Below are 19,205 nucleotides of genomic sequence, written 5' to 3'. Positions count from 1 at the left end.
TAGAATAGAATAGAATAGAATAGAATAGAATAGCCCTTTATTGTCATTGAACATATACAACAAAATTGTGGATGCTCCATACAAACTGTGACAGAACAAAATATAAATAGTAAGACAGGAGGAGTAAATAACATTAGACAAGAGGTTGCAAAGTGCTTGGATTCAGTGCAAAGAAAAGACTTCTATTGTCGCAATAGACTTTAAAATTATATCCCAAAACTGTGGATGCTCAGCTACTGACAAACAGTGTCAGCTTAGGGAAGGAAAGGCATGGATGCAGTTTGTGTTTGGTCTTCTTTCATATGTATTAGTAAGAGGTTTTCTTTAAGTGGACAAAATAGGGTGATGAGAATAATTAAAAGAATGATACAATTGTGATTTATTTATATTTGTGTTGGGCAATTTACTCTAAATATACATAACTCTAAAACTTTGGCTTTGTTTTGTTACTATTCACTGAATCCTCATCCTGACCTATTCTGGTCCTCTGAGTTATAGGTAGGGGAAAATTAGTTGCCAGTTACAAAACACATACAATAAACTAAAACTGACAAGCAGCCAAAATAGTTTTCACAGTGATACAATGGGTTTGCAGTATTTCTGTTTTTTAGACACATTTCTACACAGACAGCAGTAAAGTCTCTGTAGCTCTGTAATGTCTCAAATAACTTCATGTGTCTTGTACAGATCTGTTACATAACATAATGAAACGTCTGTCAATGGAGCTGATAATGTGATTCAGATCTTTTATTATTAAACGTTTTCTTGAGTGATTCAAATATTATGTTACACCCGCAACAATAACACATTCACCCTCAGTTGTTTTCCTGAGAACATAATCAAACTGCTAATGTTTAACAGTAGGCTAATACCATTTCAACCGATCAGTGATCTACTCACTGGACTTTCAGACACAAAATCAATCAGTGTGCAGCTCTCTGGTGTCCCGAGCACTTCTGTATACAACAGCTGTCTTGCTCTGTATGTTAAACCTTTATAGGATGAAGCGAAGGAACAGTTCTTCCTCTTTATATGCTTGCATGTTTCTCCACACCTTCGTTACATCACTGTGACCGGTTTGACAGTGACAATTATTCTTCACAAATTTCTTTGATGAAAGAAAAAGCCATCGGTAGAGGACACGTGAAGTCATTTTTGGACGAATTCCAGCTCGTAGCTGATGTGTCGAAAAAACAGAAGTCCTGACTCCGTTACTTGAACATAAGTTACTTGATTATAAGTAACTTGAACATAACTTACTAGTGTAAGTAACCGAACCACTGCTGTTGTCAACGAGCAAAGCATTCAAATCTGCACCCATTACCTTCAAATTGAGGTTTCTCACGGAGAACATCATCTGCTCTGCTGTCATTCTCACAATGAAACTGAAACTCACATAAAACAGTGAGGCGTTTGAGGAATGTCAGAAAAGGCTAGTCGCTCTTTAAAAGATAAAAGACAAATTTACAGGTTTACAGAAACTGTTTCCACTTTCTCAGAAATACAGCAACTGGTTATTTCCTGAAGTCTGACAGTATTATTCAATGCATGTCTATACTCAGTATTTCTAATATAAATATCACTATGAAAGCAGTCTGGCTTCATGTGTAACGTTACAGGATATATTAGTATTCTTTGAGCTGCAGCCTTAATAAAGAAATTGATCAAGTTTCTATATAAAAATTAAGTTGCTTCCCACATGGACATAAAAGTGGTTTATTGTTTTTCTGTTTGGCATTTCTATATTTTATCATGTCCACTAAATCATTTTGCCCTGTATCTGTTTGCTTTTAGAGTTTATCTGCTTTATGTTTGTGCTAATTATTTTTACGGTGTACATTCATTTTGACTGCCAGGCTGTGAGCATTGTGTGACGTGCTGAGTGCAGTAAATACCAATCAGCCAATCTGATAAGACCATCCATCCATCTCTCTTCAGTATGACTGAAATCATAGTTTCATTATTGATTAATGTTGTTGCTAAAGTATGTAAATGCAGTAAATGTCAGTACAGCTGAAGCACACAAGTGAGGTCAGTCTGACGGGCTCTTCACAGTCAACTCAACACTTAGTTATTAATTTCTTCTCTGCGACCAAAATACAAACTTACAGTGTTTGTCTTGAAATCTTTGCCTCTTTCACTCATGTAATGTATTTTTTTCTCCTTCTATGATATTCTTTTTGTCTTTAATTTAATTCTCATTTATTTAAACTTGAAGTTTTATTTAATTGTAAATGAAAAACTGGTAAAGGGACATAATCTATGAGGATCACTGCCCTCCAATGGACACAATGAGTAACTACTCTATCTTGTTAATGTTTATGTCAGAAAGATATAATTCTGATAATCAGATAATGAAAAAAACAGTGCAGTGCTAATAAAGACAAGTAATGCTCACCATTTTATTCAAAATCTACAGAGAGAAATGTGATTTTAAACTGTATTTAAAATCACTTAAAACTATATTTAAACTGTATTCAACTGTTTTAATTCTCCTTGAGAACTTGACTGCAATGAACGATTAATGACGTATGTAAATCTGTTTTTAAGAACAGTTGTGCTGAAAATAGATGGTGTTTCAATACCTGATCAAGAGTTGTTTTCTTTTCTTTAATACATAATCAACTGAGATACTTATATCTACCACATGCATAGTATATCCTTTGTAAAGTACCATATTAAACAATATACTTATCTTACATTAGTGTAATTGTAGTGTGAATTTCACTTAGTGTTTAAAGCTTACTTTTCAGTTTTTATCCAAATTTTAGTACAAAACAGTTCTGTAAGTGAAAGTTACAAAAATGCTTCTTTCATCAATGAGTCCGTGTATCTGCAGTTACACAGCTTCTCTAACAGAAGGAGATACTTCTACCTGCACAGAACACAGACGCACTGAGGAACCACATGAATGGTGCCAGACTCCAAAGCCAGGATAAAGAGGTTCAGTGAATGTGGTGTTGAAGGTGTGGAGGTGGATCAGAGAGTCACTGGAGACATTGTAGAAAGACAGAGTGCCAGCAGGACAGTCGACATACACTGCTACTCGCTTAGGACCACAGGAAGGGGACGAGGAGGATGAGGGGTGAATGACTGATATTCTCTGATTGTGATACACGGTGTAGCCGCGTGCATTGGAGCAGTCCAGACTCCAGGACTGAGGATTCTCTCCAAATCTGCAGTTTTTACGTTCTCCTTTTCTTCCTATTCCTCTGTAACTTACTGATATGTCAACCTCACCTGTCCACTCCACCTCCCAGTACCTCCGACCATGTAAAACATCTCTACACAGCAGCTGACACCAGTCAACAAATCTGTCAGCATGATCGGGAATAACATGTTTCTCGTATGTGTCACCTTCATGTTATTCATAGACAGTCTGAGATTTTTGTTTATTGTATTTGTGTTGACTGTAAGTTTAGAGAGATCTGTCAAGAAAAGAGACACAATGCAGCTGCAGTTAATCTACCGGCTGTTCCTTTAACACTTCACAATATCAGTGATAATCTTAAGAGAATGACACCAAAATATAAAGACAGCTTAATATTTACTGTTTTATTTTTATGAATTAAAAAAACAAAACGCTTACACTTCTTCAATCCTGGTTTCAACCACTCTGCTCCAGCAGGTTCCACCCTGAAATGACAAGTATCAGCACCATATCTTTCAACATGCAAAAACAGAAATTACATCCAGTGTATCAACACCCATTGTGCTCAGTCATTAACAATAATGTCATCTCATCAACCTTAGGTTTTCCAGTTTCCAGCGTTGATCCTTTACTCCAGTCTGAAGCTCTACTCCTGCATCGTCTGGATGATTGTAACTCAAGTCCAGCACTTTCAGATGAGAGGGGTTGGAGTTCAGAGCTGAGGCCAGAGAAGCACAGCCATCCTTTGTGATCAAGCAGCCCGAAAGCCTGGAGGCACACAAAATGAGGCTGGATAAGCTACTAAAGCAATAATACGCTGAGGTACTGTTATCTATCATTTAATTAAGCTGATTATTATCATCACATTTTGTTTCTTTAATTATAATCCAGACCATTAACTTCAACCAATAATCAGGTGTCCCAATAGAAAACGTAATAAAAATAAATATTATAATATAACAATGTAAGCAGAGAAACAGTCATCTTAATTCACAGTGTAAATACTGATTGCAGAGGCTAATCTTAACCTGAGAGCTTCCAGTTTGCAGTGTTGACTTTCCAGTCCAGTGGACAGTGCCTTCACTCCTGTATCCTTCAGGTTGTTGTCATTCAGGTCCAGCTCTCTCAGACTCGATGACTGGCAGGAGAGAGCTGGAGAAAGAGCTTCACAGCTTTTCTCCGACAGGTTGCAGACACCCAGTCTGAAAAGACAACAATGAATAGGACATAATGATTGGTTTGAATAAACAAATAATCTAATAATGAGCATAAAATCTTATCAACTACAGTGGTATGCAAAAGTTTGGGTACTCCTGATAATTTTCATGTTTTTCCTTCATAAATCATTGGTTGTTTGGATCAGCAATAGTGTGCAATAGTTACTTAAACTAAATTAGGCAGGTGCATAAATTTGGGTACCCCAACAGAAAAATTACACCAATATTTAGTAGATCCTCCTTTTGCAGAAATAACCTCCAAACACTTCTTATAGCTTCCAATGAGAGTCTGGATTCTGGTTGAAGGTATTTTGGACCTTTTGTCTTTACAAAACATGTCCAATTCAGTCAGGTTTGATGGTTTCCGAGCATGGACAGCCCGCTTTAAGTCACACCATAGATTTTCAATAATATTCAGGTCTGGGGACTAAGATGGCCATTCCAGAACATTGTACTTGTTCCTCTGCATGAATGATTTTGAGCAGTGTTTAGGGTCATGGTCTGGCGCAACATATTAGAAAACAAAATTGGCTTTTAAGTTATCTTACTGTCAAATCATACATTTTTATACAGATACTTTAAAAGTCTCAGATTATTTGCAAATAATAGTCCCAGATTATTTACGAACTCTACTCTACAATACATTTTTTTCCCATAATTTTCTATGAGCATCATAGAGATGTACAAATACAGGTAGACGTTTTGTTGAAATCACATCCCAGACAATTTACACAGGATTAAATTAGGTAAGGGTAAAGCACAGTAAGCTAAACTTTTCAGGGGACAGCACTAGTTCAGAATTCACACCTTGTGATTTAAAAGGCACTGAGAGAATTTTTAGATAATGTCTTGTATAAATAACTTGATTAAGAAAACAATGTACCCATAAATTAAATAAATATATTTGATTTATGCAAGCATGTATACTGTGGTTAAGTGTTCTATATGCCATTAGCAATCATGAAGTAACTCAAATGGTTCCAGATGGCCAAATATAAAAATGTTGGTACTTGTATCTGCTTTTAAAGGATCGATAAAGTTCTCTGCTGTGCTGTTTTACTCCCACAGCTATTCCTCAAAGTCACAACATTCAATTTAATTCAGTTTTATTTATACAGCATCATATCACAACAACAGTGGTCTCAAGTCACTTTATATTGTAAGGCATCCCCCCTTCAATAAATCTGTGGCAATGTCGGACTCTCTGGTCCCCTCCCCAATCAGACCAGGAGGGACATGTTTAGCCGTATGTTCTCCTTAAATTGCTGGCTGTCTGAGTGGTGTCCAAGAAACAATATGGGCTTCATAGATAATTGGCAGACCTTCTGGAGGAAACCTGGTCTTGTTAGGAGAGACGGCATCCATCCCACTTTGGATGGAGCAGCTCTCATTTCTAGAAATATGGACAAATTTATTAAACCCCCCCAAAATATGACTATCCAGAGTTGGGACCAGGAAGCAGAGTTGCAGTCTTACACGCCTCTCTGCAGCTTCTCTCCTCCTGTTACCCCCCCAAAAACCCATCTCCACAGAGACTGTGTCAGCTCCCAAACAGACGAAAAACAAACTAAAAACCAGCAATAAACAACTTAAACATAACAAAAATCACAAAGAAAGAACAATACAGTATCCACATCTGAACCAAAGAGTAAAACAGTGAAATGTGGATTATTAAATATTAGGTCTCTCTCCTCCAAGTCTCTGTTAGTACATGACTTAATAATTGATCAGCAAATTGATTTACTCTGCCTTACAGAAACCTGATTGCAGCAGGATGATTATGTTTGTTTAAATGAATCAACACCCCCGAGTCATTCTAACTACCAGAAATCTCGAAGCACAGGCAGAGGGGGCAGTGTGGCAGCAATTTTTCACACCAGCCTATCAATCAACGAAAGACTAAGACAGACTTTTAATTCATTTGAAAGCCTGGTGCTTAGCCTTGTCCACCCCAGCTGTAAAACTCAGAAACCAGTCTTACTTGTTATCATCTATCGTCCACCTGGGCCTTACACAGAGTTTCTGTCTGATTTCTCAGACTTTTTATGTGATTTAGTGCTCAGCTCAGATAAAATAATTATTGTGGGTGATTTTAACAATCATGTAGATGCTAAAAATGACAGCCTCAACATGGCATTTAATCTGTTATTAGACTCAATTGGCTTCTCTCAAAATGTAAAAGAACCCATCCACCACTTTAATCACACTCTAGATCTTGTTTTAACATATGGCATAGAAACTGAACATTTAACAGTGTTTCCTGAAAACCCTCTCCTGTCTGATCATTTCCTGATAACATTTACATTTACAATAATTGATTACACAGCAGTGGAGAGTAGACTTTATCAGAGTAGATGTCTTTCTGAAAGCGCTGTAACTAAGTTTAAAAATATAATCCACCCACTGTTATCATCTTCAATGCCCTGTACCAACATCTTGTTAATAATTTTACCACCTCACTACGTACGACTCTGGATACTGTAGCTCCGGTGAAAACTAAGGCCTCAAATCAGAAGTACCTGACTCTGTGGTATAGTTCCCAAACACGTAGCCTAAAGCAGATAACTCGTAAGCTAGAGAGGAAATAGCGTGTCACAAATTTAGAAGATCATCATTTAGCCTGGAGAAATAGTTTGTTGCTTTATAAGAAAGCCCTCCGCAAAGCCAGAACATCTTACTATTCATCACTGATTGAAGAAAATAAGAACAACCCTAGGTTTCTCTTCAGCACTGTAGCCAGGTTGACAAAAAGTCAGAGCTCTTTTGAGCCAACCATCCCTTTAACGTTAACTAGTAATGACTTCATGAACATGAAATAAAATTTTTATCATTAGAGAAAAAATTACCAATAATCATCCCACAGATGTAATATTATCTACAGCTACTCTTAGTACCTTTGATGTTAAGTTAGACTCTTTTTCTCCAATTGATCTTTCTGAGTTAACTTCAATAATTACTTCCTCCAAACCATCAACATGTCTTTTAGACACCCATTCCTACAAAACTGCTCAAAGAAGTCCTGCCATTAATTAATTCTTCAATCCTAAATATGATCAACTCATCTCTAATAATCGGCTATGTACCACAGGCATTTAAGCTGGCAGTAGTTAAACCCTTACTTAAAAAACCATCTCTAGACTCAGCAGTCTTAGCTAATTATAGGCCAATCTCCAACCTTCCTTTCATATCAAAAATCCTTGAAAGAGTAGTTGTCAAACAGCTAACAGATCATCTGCAGAGGAATGGCTTATTTGAAGAGTTTCAGTCAGGTTTCAGAGCTCATCACAGCACAGAAACAGCTTTAGTGAAAGTTACAAATGATCTTCTTATGGCCTCTGACAGTGGACTCATCTGTGTGCTTGTCCTGCTAGACCTCAGTGCAGCGTTCGATACTGTTGACCATAATATTCTATTAGCAGGATTAGAGCACGCTGTAGGTATTTCAGGTACTGCGCTGCAGTGGTTTGTATCATATCTATCTAATAGACTCCAATTTGTGCATGTAAATGGAGAGTCCTCTTCACACACTAAGGTCAGTTATGGTGTCCCACAGGGTTCAGTGCAAGGACCAATTATGTTTACATTATACATGCTTCCCTTAGGCAGTATCATTAGAAGTCATAGCATACATTTTCACTGCTATGCTGATGACACCCAGCTCTATCTGTCCATGAAGTCAGATAATACACACCAATTAGTTAAACTGCAGGAATGTCTTAAAGACATAAAGACCTGGATGGCCGCTAACTTTCTGCTTCTTAATTCAGATAAAACTGAGGTTATTTTACTTGGCCCTGAAAATCTTAGAAATGTGATATCTAACCAGATTCTTACTCTGGATGGCATTACCTTGGCCTCCAGTAACACTGTGAGGAACCTTGGAGTCGTTTTTCACCAAGACATGTCCTTCAATACACATATTAAACAAATATGCAAGACTGCTTTCTTCCATTTCCACAACATCTCATGAATTAGAAATATCCTGTCTCAGGATGATGCTGAAAAACTAGTTCATGCATTTATTACTTCTAGGCTGGACTACTGCAATTCATTATTATCAGGATGTCCTAAAAACTCCCTGAAAAGCCTTCAGTTAATCCAAAATGCTGCAGCAAGAGTATTGACAGGGACTAGAAAGAGAGAGCATATTTCTCATGTATTGGCTTCCCTTCATTGGCTTCCTGTTAAATCTAGAATTGAATTCAAAATCCTGCTCCTCACATACAAGGTCTTAAATAATCAGGTCCCATCTTATCTTAATGACCTTTTAGTACCTTTTAGTACTATTAGAGCACTTTGCTCTCACACTGCAGGCTTATTTGTTGTTCCTAAAGTATTTAAAAGTAGAATGGGAGGGAGAGCCTTCAGTTTTCAGGCCCCTCTTCTGTGGAACCAGCTTCCAATTTGGATTCGGGAGACATACACTATCTCTACTTTTAAGATTAGGCTTAATACTTTCCTTTTTGCTAAAGCATATAGTTAGGGCTGGATCAGGTGACCCTGAATCCTCCCTTAGTTATGCTGCAATAGACGTAGGCTGCTGGGGGCTTCCCATGATGCACTGAGTTTTCCTTTCCAGTCACCTTTCTCACTCACTATGTGTTAATAGACCTCTCGGGATTGAATCATATCTGTTATTAATTTCTGTCTCTCTTCCACAGCATGTCTTTCATCCTGTCTTCCTTCTCTCACCCCAACCGGTGGCAGCAGATGGCCCCGCCCCTCCCTGAGCCTGGTTCTGCCGGAGGTTTCTTCCTGTTAAAAGGGAGTTTTTCCTTCCCACTGTCGCCAGAGTGCTTGCTCATAGAGGGTCATATGATTGTTGGGTTTTTCCTCTGTATCTACTGTATAATATAAAGTGCCTTGAGGTGACTGCTGTTGTGATTTGGCACTATATAAATAAAATTGAATTGAATTGAATATGAAAAGAGCAGAGTTTTTTTGCACACACTGAAAATCCTCAAAAAGGAAACAAAGATACCAAAAAGAGAAAAATTAAAAATAATCATAAGAACTGACCTCAGAGTTTCTAACTTTCGTAATGAATGCTCTAGTCCATCTGACAACAGTTGCACTCCTGAGTCCCCTGGATTATTGTAGCTCAAGTCCAGTTCTTTCAAGTGGGTATGGTTAGAGTTGAGAGCTGAGACAAGATACCTACAGCATCCTCTGTAATCTGACAGCCTGACAGTCTGCCGAACCAGAAAACAACACAAGTCCAATTTATTTTCATTTTCTATTTTCGGTATCGCGAATTGAAAAATTTGTAATGGATGGTGCTTAGTTAGGGATGAAAGAGGGAGGACACATGACACTCATTGTGATTCCATAACCTGTTTTTTCACAGGTTAAAGATTGTTAAATGTCTGATCTGACCACATCAGTTATTTATATTATTTATCCATACCTTAGAGTTTACAGTTTACAGTGTGGGCTCCCCAGTTCAACAGAAAGTTCTTTCACCCCAGAATCCTGCAGGGTGTTGTTGCTCAGGTCTAGCTCAAGCAGACTAGAGACTGGGTTACTGAGAACTGAAGTCAGAGCTTCACAGCTTGTCTTTGAGAGGTTACAGTCAGTCAGTCTAAAAACAGAATGTGAAAAAAAAAAACAACAAATTTTTAAATACTGAAACAAAAGAAATGCTGCTTTCCTGTTTTTAATAAATGTGTACCTGTCTGTGTACTTACATGGCTTTTTTGGAGGCTTTGATCACTGGCAGCAGCTTCAGAAGAGCCTCCTCCGAAGCAGAGTATTTCTTCAGGAAAAACTCATCCAGATCATTTTCTGATGACAGTAAGATGAAGACCAGAGCTGACCACTAGGCAGTAGACAGTTTATCCACAGAGAGGGTTCTTGAACTCAGGGACTGTTGGATCTCCTCCACTAGAGAACGGTCGTTCAGTTCATTCAGACAGTGGAACAGATTGATGCTTTTTTCTGCAGACAGATTCTCACTTATCTTCATCCTAATGTACTGGACTGTTTTTTGATTGGTTTCTGAACTGCTTTCTGTCTGTGTCTGCAGGCCTTTTAGAAGGTCCTGATTTGACTGCAATGAAAGACCCAGGAGGAAGCGGAGGAACAAGTCCATGTGTCCATTTGGACTCTGCAAAGCATTGTCCACAGCACGTTGGTAGAAGTCTGTTTTTACAATCTTATTTTTAGGTGTTTCAGATGTCTGAGATGCTGTTTGTTCCTCTGGTAGCACACTGACTCCAGAGTTGATGAAGGTCAGGTGGACATGAAGAGTAGCCAGAAACTCCTGAACACTCAGATGGATGAAGCAGAACACTGTGTCCTGATATAGCCCCTTTTCCTCTTTAAAGATCTGTGTGAACACTTCTGAGTACACTGAGGCTGCTCTAATATCAATGCCACACTCTTTCAGGTCTGATTTATAAAAGATCAGGTTTCCTTTCTCTAGCTGGTCAAAAGCCAGTTTTCCCAGTGATTCAATCATCTTCTTGCTTTCTGGACCCCAGTGACAATCTGTCTCAGCACCACCATCATACTTAATCTTCCTTACTTTGGACTGAACCACCAGGAAATAGATGTACATCTCAGTCAGAGTCTTAGGTAATATTCCTCCCTCTCTGGTTTTCAACATATCCTCCAGAACAGTAGCAGTGATCCAGCAGAAGACTGGGATATGGCACATGATGTGGAGGCTTCATGATGATTTGATGTGGGAGATGATCCTGCTGGCCTGTTCCTCATCTCTGAATCTCTTCCTGAAGTACTCCTCCTTCTGTTCATCGGTGAACCCTCTGACTTCGGTCACCATGTGAACAAACTCAGGAGGAATCTGACTGGCTGCTGCAGGCCGTGTGGTTATCCAGACACGAGCTGAGGGAAGCAGTTTCCCCCTGATGAGGTTTGTAAGCAGCACACCCACTGAGGCGGACTGTGTAATATCAGTTAGAGTTTCATTGCGGTGGAAGTCCAGAGGAAGTCGACACTCATCCAGACCATCCAAGATGAACACAACCTGGAAGTGTTCAAACCAGCAAATTCCTGCTTTTCTGGTTTCAGTAAAGAAGTGATGAACAAGTCCCACCAAGCTGAACTTTTTCTCTTTCAACACATTCAGCTCTCTGAATGTAAATGTAAATGTAAACTGGATGTCCTGGTTAGCTTGTTCTTCAGCCCAGTCTAGCGTAAACTTTTGAATTAAGACTGTTTTCCCAATGCCGGCCACTCCCTTTGTCAGCACTGTTCTGATTGGTTCATCTCTTCCAGGTGACTTTTTAAAGATGTCTTCTCGTCTGATTGTTGTTTCTGTTCTGTCTGGCTTCCTGGATGCTGTTGCGAGCTGTCTGACCTCATGTTCATTATTGACTTCTGCAGTCCCTCCCTCTGTGATGTAGAGCTCAGTGTAGATCTGATTGAGAAGGGTTTGGTTTCCTGCTTTAGCGATCCCCTCAAACACACACTGGGATTTCTCCTTCAGATTACTTTTAAGTTTACGTTGACATTGTGGAGCAAAAAGTTCTAAATGGACAGAAATTGCATCAGTGAGCAAAAATTGACCAAATTAAAGCACAAACAAAGTTTACAGTAGTAACAGTACTGTATATGCCTTGTGAAAAGTAGGTGCTGTTATTTTCCCATCTTGGGATAATAATGGCAGAAGAATGGAAGGTAGCAGAAATATAATGAAGTACAACAGAATATGCTGTTATGGTTCTTCTCTTGTTATCAATAAAAGAGTAAATGAACCAGTAATTTAAGAATTAAAGTAAAAAAACAAATTTGAAAAAAAAAAACAAAAACAGGGCAGTATAATTTCATGTTCGTTTAGTGTTATTGGATACTCTTAGAAGAGATTCTCATTTAATCTAAAATGTTCAGTTCCTATTTTGGGAACGAGAGTGTAACCTAGGTTATTTTCACATTTTTCCATAGCAACTGTGATTCAAGTCCAATGTGGTGGATAACTCTTGAGCAACCTCTGCATGGTGTCATGTGACAAAACTCCTTAAAAAAAGATACTGAAAATTTTATTGATCCTTGCAGGCAGCACAATTTATAAGTGCAAGTAAATAAAGGGCATTTCATATCCTTCTTTTTGAATGTGTTACTGTAACCAATTATAGGCCACCTAATTTGAAGTCTGAATCTACTGAAACAAGGTACCAGCAGCAGCAGCAGCGCAATAGTAGTGACACGTAAGCATAAATGTAGCTCAGGTAGTTTTTTCACTGGAAATTTTAGTATACAATAACTGTTAAATACTTTATTTTAACAACACCTAAAGTAACTAAAACTTGTAACTATTTAGGAACTGCACAATAATATCACATTATAAAATATATTTTATATAACAAGAAAGAGAAACTGTCAAAATGTTAACAGATGGAGAGGGAGAGAGAGCCTGAGCCCGAGGACGGCCATTGCAGGGACAACCACGACCCCCACTCAGAGAAGAGCAGAGGAGAGCCCCGCAGGCTCCACCGGAGCAGTCTGAGCTCCAGGCACACAGACCCGAGACCCAAGTGCCCCCCACCCCCCAGCAGGGGCCCAACAGTGCCAGGGGGCCCAGGTCCCGCCAAGCAGTTAAATTTTATTTATACAGTGCAAAACACAACAGCAGTCACCTCAAGGCGCTTTATATTTTTATACCAGGGGTGGGCAAATCCAGGCCTCGATGGCCAGTGTCCTGCAGGTTTTAGATATCACCCTGGTTCAACCCACCTGAATTAAAGGATTAGTTCATTACTAGGCCTCTGGAGAACTACAAGACATGTTGAAGAGGTAATTTAGCCATTTGATTCGGCTGTGTTGGATCAAGGACACATCTAAAACCTGCAAGACACCGGCCCTTGAGGCCTGGAGTTGCCCACTCCTGTTTTATACTGTAAGGTAAAGACCCTACAATAATACAGAGAAAACTCCAACAATCAAACGGCCCCCTTGAGCAACAACTTGGTGACTGTAGGAAGGAAAAGCTCACTTTAAACAGGACGTAAACTAAAAACTAAAACCAGGTTCAGAGAGGGGCAGCCATAGTTAGTGAAAAAACTAAGACCACTCAGTGCATAGGAGGTCTCTGAATGGTCTGGAGATGGACCACCAGTGACACTGACCCCAGCCAAATCCAAAACCAGTGAAAAAAAACACTGGGGAGAGGAGAGAAAAATGTCAGTTCCTCCACCTTTTGGGTGTTGCCTCATTGTTCCCCTTCTAGTACACCTGTTGTTACTTCTTGAACATCAAAGCAGTTGAAACAATCCCCAGAAGTTGAATTAACCTGTTCCTTTGTTATTTTTTGGGCAGCGTTGTTTCTTTGGTACTATATTGCTATTAGATGCTGACAGACAGCGCTTGCTTGCAGACATGCCTGGGTTTGTCTCATGCACTAGGGAACTTAAATTGCATTGCTGTAGAAATTATATCATTATGTGACCCTTATATCACATACTAATTTATATTTATATTACCATAGACAATATGATATTGCTCAGCCCTATTTGAGAATTTCTACACTCACAGAAATCAGTTATTAGGTTTTTTTTTTTTTTTGGGGGGGGGGGGGGGGGGGGGGTAGGACCAAAACTGCTAATGTGATCAGTGCTAATGTGCTAAGTGAGGAATTTTCTAATTAAAAGGCAGAATCGGTATATGGTTCAGGAACTGAATTTTTGCACCCAAACAGATCAAATATAGTACAATCTGCAATTCCTGTCAACTTTTAGCATGCTAGATATCAGCTTTTCGAGAACTGCTCATTCATGAAAACACAGATAAGTGACTGCAATGATCTGTCACATTTACTGATCAGGCTCATTTTACTTACTGTTCTGCAGACAGTCAGCCATGTCGTTCCGTTTCATTTTCCTCAGGAAATGCAGGGCAAGCTTCACCAATGCCTCTCTGTTCCTGTGTTCTTCACCCCCCCCCCCCCCCCCCCCCCCCCCCAGCAGTGTCTCTTCCTCCATCTGACTCTCTGAGTTATCTGGAAACAAAATCTTCTGGATCTTCTTCAGCTCATTTTTCACAAAAGTGATAATGTTGATATATTAATTGTAATATATCAATTAATGAAACCAGATTTAAATCATCACAATGACCATCAGACACAAGTGCAGCATGGAGATGACTGGGAACAAAACACATGTAAAAGAAGTTGTTGTACACACCATAAAGACTGAGTCCGGATGTGATTGATGCTGCTGGGCAGAATGATCACTTGGAGCCTCTGTACTTTCCTTGTCAAATCTGGAAGAATTGTGAAAAATTAGCTCCCATCACATCTGTTCACACAAAAACAACCACAAGGCAAAGGTCCATCTAGTAACATTTGGTCTCAAACAGTGAACGTGAGTGACTGTGAGCAGTGAGTGATGCTGAAGCTTTTAAGAATTAACAGGTTTCTGTTGCTTTCAGCATCCTCAGCTGGGTCTAGTCCTAGCAGCTTGCACTAACTCCCCCTCCTTCACTGTAAACTTCTGAAGCTCTCTGAAGCAAGTCATCTATAACCTCCTACTGCTCCTCTTTAGGTTCTCCGACTGGTTATACTGGAAACTTCAACGTTTCACTACAACGAGCGCTAGTATTCAGTTTTCACTATCATCCTGAAGTATTTACGCTTCGTTAACAGAGTCGAGTTCATCACTGGAGTTATAAAGAATTGATTCATCGCACGTTGTGGGTGCTGATGAATCAGGTTCAGAAGATGCTGGTATCTGTTGTAACCTGAATAACAGCAGATAAGGTTAACTGAAGAAGAAAAGATGCCCCTTGGCTGCAGTGAGTGACAGATGTTATTGTAAACAGCTGATGTCTGGTGGACAGATGTGCTACCACTACATCTCTATGTTCAGGTTTCTTTTAGTCACAACATTCTCAACCACATGCTTCGTCTCCTTGCAGCTCTGCAGAGACAAACACAATGAATAATTAGTAAGATGTAATGCAACGACTTACTGTTTCACAAATAATCTTTGTAATAAATTCACGATCACATCCATGATCCAGTTCTTTATGAAGGATAACCAGCTGCATATGGACAAGAAAACATATAATTACAATGAACAGCATGAAGTTCATTAACTCGTGGTTAAAATATTTTATTTGCTAAAGTCCAGTTAAATATTTCTGGTAGCTTTCCATGCTTACCCTTCATTAGCAGGCAGGTTCTGACGGTTCTCTGTATCTCGGCTGAAATCAATATATCGCTCATTTGAGCTGCTGCTCATCATGGACACACAGACGGGTTCAGGTTTAGGAGATTTCTTTCTCCTATGTTTCCTGATAAAATATCAGTAAATGTATCAAAGGTCACACATTCAGTTTAACTGTAAAACATTTCAATAGAGAATAAATTGTTAAGTTTTAATGCTGACAACAACTCACTTTGTGTCCTGTGATCCTTGTTTGAAGTCAATGTGTCGCTCATTATTGACACACAGCTGGATCCGGGGTTAGAAGCATCGGGAATCTGATGACCCCTGATACAACAATAGGAAATGTATCATAGGTCACAAATTCAGCTTAACTGTCACAGATTAAAATAATATAATAAATAAATACAGTGGTTTGAAAAGTATTTGCCTCCTTTTCTTTGTAAAATTTACATGTTTCTGGCACAAACTTGACTGCAGTCTACTCTGCCAAGGGTGGCACAACCAGTTATTAGGTTTAGGAGAAAGTACTTTTTCCACAAAGGGCAGGTAGATTTGATAGATTTTTTTGGCCTTAATAAATTTAAATGAAAAACTGCATTTTGTATCTTCTCAGTTTGTTTTTGTCTAATATTAAGATTTGTGTGGCACTGGCAAATATGCAAAAAAAAAGGGGCAAACAATTTTTAACATATATGTTACATGTCTGACAACAACTCACCTTGTCTCCACTGGTCCTTGTTTGAAATCAATATATCGCTCATTTGAGCTGCTGCTCATCGTGGACACACAGATGAGTTCAGGTTTAGGAGATTGTTTTCGCTGACGTATCCTGATAAAATATTGATAAATGTTTCAAAGGTCACATATTCAGCGTAACTGTTAAGTTTTAATGCTGACAAAAACTCACTTTGTTTCCTCTGCTCCTTGTTTGAAATCAATATATCGCTCATTTGACTGGTCGCTCATCACGGACATACAGCTGGGTTCAGGTTCACGGTGGGCTGTGTGGGGTCTGTGCTGCTTCTCTGGGCTTCACACACACAGTTTTACATGTGAATAAAAATGATGGTGCAGTGATTTAAATGCAGAGCTGTAGCATGTAGAAGAGTCCCTGGCGGTAAAGAAAGTCATCTGACCTCTGAGCTTTGGTGAGCTCGTCTCCACACAGAGTGGCTTTAGAGGGAGGAGGAAGCTCCACTTTGTTCTCACACAGCGACATCACAGAGTCAGCTGAAGCACAGAAACCTGCAGAAAAAAAAAAAAGATTTCTCCTCATTCTGAGTGTCACAAACTCACAGCTCTGAGTGAAGCAAATAAGAGTCAGAGCCCAGCAGTGAACCGTAGGCCTTACTCACCTCTACACGGAGACAATCGTCTGCAGATTCACAAATTCATAAAATGAAAGTAAATAATAACCAGGAAGCGATGATGTCACTGCAGGCTTGCTACGACTCTTCTTCTTTTATTCTTTTAAGCATGTAGGAGTAACACTGCCCCCTGCTAGGCTGGAGTGGGCAGGATAGGCAGGATTTTTAAATGGGCCAAGAAATTCATCCACAAAAACATTTTTTTTAAAAAAAGAGCTACTTTACTGTGCTTCATGTCACTCCATCAAAGTTTGTTCATAACTTTAAAAATGAAACCTTTTGCCTACAGTTTATACCGAGTGCCTCAGTTTGACCAAACACTTCACAGTGTAGAAATGTTTTCCTTTTGTTCCACGTGCTACTATTCTTCCCAGTGTCCACAGCAAACTCCTGAGACGTGCATTAAAAATGAAGGCAGAAATTACAGAGAGGGAAGGATAAAAAACCCACAAAATTTTAAATTTTGCAGCCACAATAAGTCAAAGTGTGTCTCATAGTTTCACCGGTTTTATTTGTCAGCCAAGCGAACAAATCGTCTCTTCTCCTTGAACTTTGTGTCTGCCACACTAACACCAACAGCCAAAACATCTAAGTGCTGTATCCTGACAGACCTGAGTCCACATTAAAGGAAAAATCTGTTTTTATTTAAATAATATTACAGATTTGTTTTCTGTGTCTCTGTGCTGTATCAGTAATAATCTCAGGCTGCCAGCCCCTATTAAAATTCTCTTGCTCCCCCCACTGCCCGTCAGCCAGATCAAAGCAAGAATTTATGAACCCATTATTGCTTAAAGTGAGACAAATATAATAACAGAGTTTCCTTACTCTTTTTTTTTTCACTACATGCATGAGCATCTGTGCCACAATCAAAGCAACACTGCATGAATATTACTGGTCAAGTCAAAAACCATAAACTGTGCACACTATTGTTTATCTGCAAACCAGAAGATTTTCCATGTCAAGAGATTTATTTTAAAGACACTTCTTCAGCTAAGAATCTAAAGGTAGAAACACACAGACGCTGCAGTTTTTACTTGCAAGGGCATGATCACAGAACGCTCACACCAGAGTGGGGGCCCTGTGATGTGCGCTCTGTTCCTGCACTTGCCTTTATTTATATACAAAAGTAATACAACAGTGAATACGTCTATTCATTAACAGAGGAATGTTAGTATGTAGGGAGTGAAGATAAAAGTGGTTCAGGTGTATGTGTGTGTGTTATTCTGCAGGACGTGGCCCCTCTTCTTGAAGATAAGAGTATCCACCTCTCCTCTTCCTGGCAGGAGTGAAATGATAACAGCTTGCTCAGCTATTATCACTATGAGAAAGAATTTATAAAGCAAGTCTTGATTCCAACAACAGTCTAAGTCATAATAGGGTCATCATGCAGTATTCTATAATATGCAAACTTATATCACTAAAAGATTATACTGACTACTAAGTACAATTTTATATTGACATTCCATAATAATAATTATAAAAAAAAAATTAGTTATACTTGCAGAGTTCTTGCAGTATAACGTTAATGCAGTATTTGCTGGGATATGCAGTATTTACAAAGGTTGATTACAGTTTATTCCACAATGTGGCGATGTACCACCCTAAATGATACCAACACGCAGCTGTTTTCATTATTAGGCGGTTTTTCTTTTTCTTAAGGAGGACCTGCTGCAATACAAACTCTGCTTGAAGTTCCAAAGAAGAACGATTTATATTAACAGTGTTCATTATTAAACTGTTATATGAGAAATATGTAAATGACTAAAAATAAGCCTTCTTACTATTACAAATTGACTAGAGTTTCAATTTAATTGATTCATTTTATATTATTTATACAGCGCCAAATCACAACAGTTGCCTCAAAGCGCTTTATACTGCAAGTCAGTAATACAAAGAAAACTCGACCAATCAGCCTTTGATGACAGCAGAAAGGCAAAACTGTTTTTAGCAGAAAGAAACCAGTCCCAGTATCAGGGATGGGGCAAAGACACGCTATGGAAGAGAGCCACAGATTAAAAAGAAGAAACACTCAGTGCATCGTGGGAAGATTTGTGCGAATAGCAGCTTCATTGAGTTGTGTTGCTAGATGCTGCCCTCTTGTGGGTGCTGTGAGCCCTCAGAGGGAAGTTCAGGTGAAAATAACCAACAGCTTTCACTGTAGTTATGAGAGTGACTTCAGAGCTCCAGGTTCTTATCAGCCGACTGCAGGCAGAAGGTCAACGCCTGTCTGCAATTCTACTGAAGCCAGAGTCTTCGCTTTGGGCCTCAGATATGACACGAAAATCAGCTCTCGTAGCACGTGTCGACATCACGGAGTGTTTATCTGACGCAGGTCATTATCTCT

General features: G+C 39.1%; 1 pseudogene across 1 annotated transcript; it reads right to left on the bottom strand.

The window, feature by feature from the left end:
* Positions 1 to 19,162, bottom strand: LOC146523848 (uncharacterized; annotated as a pseudogene). The gene is made up of 16 exons (XR_014876023.1): positions 16,631 to 19,162; positions 16,402 to 16,524; positions 16,213 to 16,323; positions 15,724 to 15,818; positions 15,487 to 15,618; positions 15,295 to 15,366; positions 14,956 to 15,063; positions 14,497 to 14,586; positions 14,165 to 14,382; positions 10,056 to 11,859; positions 9,776 to 9,949; positions 9,388 to 9,560; positions 4,180 to 4,353; positions 3,749 to 3,919; positions 3,590 to 3,636; positions 1 to 3,428 (listed from the first exon to the last, which is right to left on the bottom strand). The product of XR_014876023.1 is annotated as an uncharacterized LOC146523848 (transcript).
* Between the last annotated feature and the right edge of the window lie 43 nt (positions 19,163 to 19,205).

This window comes from Neolamprologus multifasciatus, chromosome 2 (assembly GCF_963576455.1).
Source record: "Neolamprologus multifasciatus chromosome 2, fNeoMul1.2, whole genome shotgun sequence".
NCBI lineage: Eukaryota > Metazoa > Chordata > Actinopteri > Cichliformes > Cichlidae > Neolamprologus > Neolamprologus multifasciatus.
This window is presented reverse-complemented; position numbering and strand designations above follow the sequence as displayed.